At 35.3% G+C, this 5,601-nt stretch overlaps 1 pseudogene; it reads left to right on the top strand.

Moving 5' to 3' along the window:
• The first annotated feature begins 4,258 nt into the window (after positions 1-4,258).
• LOC121812311 lies at positions 4,259-5,240 on the top strand (annotated as a pseudogene).
• The last annotated feature ends 361 nt before the right edge of the window (positions 5,241-5,601 follow it).

Below are 5,601 nucleotides of genomic sequence, written 5' to 3'. Positions count from 1 at the left end.
TCGCTGGCCTCATGCATCCCACCTTGTATCAATCCTATTGTATATTCTTTGAAAACCAAAGATATCAAAACCAGAGCACTGACACTGTTCAGAAAAACTAAAGTTAATGCATAACATAATAAATAGACTGAAATAGTTTGAAATGTCAAACTGATTTCACATCATGGGGCACTTTGTTCTTAAATGGGCTAGATGAATGAAACTGTCCTTTATTTCAGTGTATAAAGTTTTAAATACAAGAAAACAAGGTGGTATTTTAGCTGTATGACTTGGTTTTCTACATGTGTAGAGTTAAAGAAAAAGTTCTGGTACCTTATTGTCCAGACTGTCCTGTATTTATAAAACAAAGGTTATCTATAGGTGGTGAAAAACAGGAACTTTTCTGTCTTTTAATTATTTATCTATTACTTCTTCTGGTTTACCATGATTGGAAATAGGGGAGGTTTTTTTTAATAGGAAAAGCTGTTAATCATATGAAAATGTTTTAATGTTTTTCCTTCCTTCACATGTTCTAGCCTGGCTGGATTATGCTGTTTTGTGCCCCCATACCTTATATTTGAAACCTTTAGCTTAGAGAATCAGTGTCAAGAAGGCTGACAACAGGGTAATGTGCTGTAAACCTGAGTCTATAATGTTTACATCATTCAAGAAGAGGAGCGACAAAGTCTGTGATGTCTTTACTCTTAAACTACTTAAAGTACTACTTAAGAAATCCATCTATCTCACTATTCTGTTAATTATGTTTTCATATTATTAATTTGGTGGCTTGTGTGAATTTTTTTCATAATACTTACACCATTTTTATGAGGTAATAAGTAGCATTGTGATAAATTATGGAACTTTAAATGTGAATATTGAAGTTTTAAAATTTGGATTAATTTGAAAGTTTTTTTATGAACCAATCATGATTTCACATCTGTTATTTCAATAAGGAGAGCTTGTTAGAAGGAAATTTACACATAAGCTTCATTTAATTTAACTAGACTAATTTTGTGACTAAACTAAACTAACTGTCACATCATAAGTAACACTCCATATGTATACAATGGTTAAAATAAGTATTGAACATGTCACCATTTTCTAAATATATTTCTAAATATATTTATTTATTTATTGACATGACATTCTCAGCAGATGTCGGGAAAACCCATCCAGTCTACACATGCAAATTAATCAAACCACAGATGTCCATAAAATATGTGTAATTAGTTAGAAATGACTAGTACTGAACACATGACACGATACTGAACACATGACGAAAGGGAGGTGTAATAAAAAACCTGACACCAGCTGCAATCTATCAGTGATTAGTAAGCAATCCTGCCACTTTGTGCAAATTAATGTCAGCTGGTTCAGTCCCCACTGATGCTACACAAGAAACATCTCATCATGGGTAAAACCAATGAGTACTTGACCCTTGCAACGTTATTGCACCAAAAGATACAGATGGCACTGGCTACAAAAGAATTTCTAAACTACTGAAGGTTCCAGCGAGCATTGTTGGAGCCATAATCCGGAAGTGGAAAGAACACAATTTCTCCATAAACCAGCCACGACCAAGTGCTCACCGCAAGATTTCACACAGAGGAGTGAAAAAAATCAGCAGGTACAATTGTGTCAAAGAAAACAATGGCCTATATGCACACTCATGACACAAGATTCCATTACTAAAGAAAAAGCATGTTGCAGGTGCTTTTTCAGTTTGCTGAACAACATTTGGACAAGCCTGTAAAAGAGTGGGAGGATGTAGTCTGGTCAGATTAAACAAAATTTGAACTCTTTGGATGCCATAATAAACACTATGTTTGGTGGAGAAAAGGCAGCACATATCACCCCAAAAACATCATACTAATTGTGAAGTTTGAAGGTGAAATTTGGAGGTGGGAAAATCATGGTGTTGGGCTGTGGCACTGGAACACGACACATTACTGAAGGAAGGATGAATGGAAAAATGTAACGAGACATTCTTTATAAAAATCTGCTGCCTTCTATCAGGATGATTAAGATGAAACATAAGTGGAAGCTTCAGCAAGACAATGAACCTAAGCGGACAGCCAGGGGACCTCTGTTTGTTTTAGAGACAGAACACAAAGCTGCTAGAATGGCCAAGCCAATCACCTGACCTGAATTCAACTGAAAATCTATGGAGAGAACTAAAGGTCAGAGTTCTTAGGAGGCAACCTTCAGGATTTGAAGACTGTTTGTGTAGAAGAATGGGCCAAAATCACAGCCGAGCAATGCATGGGACTATTTTCTCCATACAGAAGGCGTCTAAAAGCTGTCATTGTCCACAAAGGCTTCTGTATGACGTATTAAAGAAATTTCAGTTAGCGTGTTCAGTACATTTTCCCTTTGTCATTACTCATTATTGCAAATAATCTGAGGAAATCTATGGTTTTTGTTGCTTTGCATGTGTGGATTGGATGAGTTGTTACTGACATCTGCTGAGAATTCCATGTCAACAGCACCTTTAGCAATATATTTACTTGGAAAATTGTTGATGTATATATATTTCGCCAATCTCCAAGCTTCTCTGGGTTCTGGAATATTTATATATTCAGAGAGCACTTAACTGATTTTATTTACCAAACAACCTGCACAATTAAAGTTTGGTTTAATTTTTAATAAAATTGTGACCTGCATTTTAATTGTGTTCCTTGTTTTTAAATATGAGTAGTAAGCAAATTTGAGTTATATTTACTTCATGTCCTATTTAAGTGAAGTATTATTCAGTTTTGACGTTAAATGAACAACAGCTCTGAGTTAGGTGAAGGTGGAGGAGGTGGTTGAAGAGTACAGGTCGAAGAGGAGCTTGTTGATGAAAAAAGATTAAATTTCATGCGTAAATCAGTGTGTTCGGTCAGAAGGCTTTAGTGCTAAAGTCACTGGAAATATTGGCTGAAATACAGAGACCCCATGAGTTCTTTTAACCTTGGCCAGGCCTGGCCGTTGAACAGGCCTCAGGGAGTGTAGCTTTACATAGTTCTTCTTTTCACATGGTTTTTTTCCCAAAAGACTAATAAACTGCACTTCTTTCAGCATCCCATTTGGACATATATTTTTTACACTTCACTCAGTAATTCATACAAACCAAGTTGCTCTCCACCGGTTTGTATCCTGCTCCACTGCAGTATGAATGTGTGTGAATGTTAGATAGAAAACACTTACATAGGAAAAGAACAGAAAAAAATGCTTGTATGAATCAGTGAATGAGACAACTTGTATAAAATCACTCTGAGCGCTCAGAGTAGAAAGAACCAGCATAAGAACCAGTCTATTTACCAAGTTTATAAAAAGGAAATTCAGATTTCATTCCACATATTCCTTATTTAGCACTCCTACAGATTCAATACATACAGACTTCTATGATTTTATCATCTCTAGTACCGTACCGAACCCTGTTACTAGTATTAGAATTTTCCATAGAATTATGTCTTAATTACTTAGAAACTGCTTCCCTGTAGACTTATTCATAGTGCTATTTCTCATAGAACGACATCACATATATAATATTATACTATAGTATATAGTAAAATATTACGTACATATATAAACACAGGATAGTGCAAGAGCCTCCTTAACATCAGTTTTCATTCAATATATTCAGACTTTCATTCTACATATACGTATATTATATTCCTCATCAAACAAGAGGAGAAAAGCAACAAATAGTTTGTCCATTTTGTAAAACTCTGACATTTGTTAAATAAACAAGGTTGTTTGGACTAATGTTAAGAAACTTTCCTTGGCTTTTTTGTCAAAGAAACATTATTCCCATGTTTACAACCTCAATAATATTTCAGCAACTCCCCAACTTGGTCAGACACATTTTAAAATGAGTCCTGTGAGACGCTTCAACTTAGAAAACATTAAAACATTAATTAGAATGAGTTTGTTTTGAGGAAAAGAAAAGTTGGTGATCAAAGTAAGCCACAGTTCTCTCTCTATGGATCAAATTAGTGCAAATAATTGGGTACAGTTGTAAGCATCGCCTCATGAGATCTGTGTAGAAATACTGTATATATTTCGCTGTAAAGAGGTCAGACATGCAGCCACATGCTTGCAGCCTGTGCTGTCCAATCCTTTCAGAAAACATCAGGTGAGCTGCATTCACTCCTTTAACACATGCATGACTTCAAATGTGCTCATTAAACTGCCATGTGAATTGTACCTGTATTGTAATGCCACTGTAACAATATGATTTTCTGTTCCTTAGACTAATAAGGTAGTCCTCATACACAGGTGGTGGAGTTCAACTATGATTTTACAAAGGATTGTTTTAAACAGCTCTGCTATCATTCATCCTCCAGGTTTCTATATCATTGGATTTGAGACATTTCCTTTCATCAGTGTCTACTTTATCTTCCTGGTGTTTGTTTATGGTGTTACAGTGCTGTTTAACATTTTGGTGATTTATGTCATTGCTTCTACTCGTTGTTTGCACACTCCAAAATTTTTGGCTGTTGTCAACCTTGCAGTTATTGATCTGTTTCTTAACACTTGTACCATTCCCAGCATGATAAAAATATTTCTCATCAAAAACAACTTCATTCCATTTAACTTGTGTTTGCTACAGATGTATGTTTATTATGTGTTTGTATCTTTGGAGTCATTTGCTCTTGCTATACTTGCCTATGACCGGTTAATTGCAATATGTTTCCCTCTGCGTCAAAACTCCATCAACACTGTGCAGAAGCATGTGTTGTATTATCAGTATAACATGGTTTCTTGTTATGGGAATAACGCATTTTACAACAGGTATAATGACTCGACTCTCTTTTTGCAGGTCTGTGAGAGTGTTCAGCTATTTCTGTGACTATGCACCTGTGTTTCGGCTTGCCTGTAATGATAACACAATGCAGTGGTTTGCAGCTTCCTTTCTCAGTGTTTTGTTACTTTTTGTCCCTTTTACTTTCATTTTTTTGTCTTATGTCAGCATCCTGATGACAGTGTTCAGGATGAAATCTGTGGACAGTCGGGTGAAAGCTTTGGCCACGTGTGCTGAGCATCTCATTCTTGTTGCTATATTTTACATTCCTCTTATTGTTATTTTCACAATTGGTTTTTTTCTGGGTGTTGTTAATCCAGATCAGCGAGTTCTGAGTCTGTCGCTGGCCTCATGCATCCCACCTTGTATCAATCCTATTGTATATTCTTTGAAAACCAAAGATATCAAAACCAGAGCACTGACACTGTTCAGAACTAAAGTTAAAACTAAACTAACTAAAGTTAATGCATAAAATAACAATCAATTCTAAATCAGTCTTTGTAGAGCTTGTACAGTCTGTTGCTGGATATTAGCTCTGCCTTCACTTTAGTAGATTATAGGATTATGCAATGATGGTCTGCTGTCAAGTCCTTTTTCCCGTGATTCTTCAAACTCCTCCATAACAACAATATGTCTCAAACATGTGCTTTGTTTTCTTCTGCAGGAGACATGTTACAGATGTATATGATATAAAATTAAAACATTTTAAATACTACAGTAGTTATAATAGTTGAAATAGTTGAAAATAAATATCCTGCAATTGTAAATGTGCACAAATTATAGTATGTAAACTTACTCCGCATTAAAAAAAATAAAATGTACAATTCTCCCCA

Source organism: Haplochromis burtoni, unplaced genomic scaffold (genome assembly GCF_018398535.1).
Source record: "Haplochromis burtoni strain Fernald_Lab_line unplaced genomic scaffold, NCSU_Asbu1 Contig_524, whole genome shotgun sequence".
Classification (NCBI taxonomy): Eukaryota; Metazoa; Chordata; class Actinopteri; order Cichliformes; family Cichlidae; genus Haplochromis; species Haplochromis burtoni.
The sequence above is the reverse complement of the archived record's forward strand: the minus strand, read 5'-3'. Positions and strand labels throughout refer to the sequence as shown.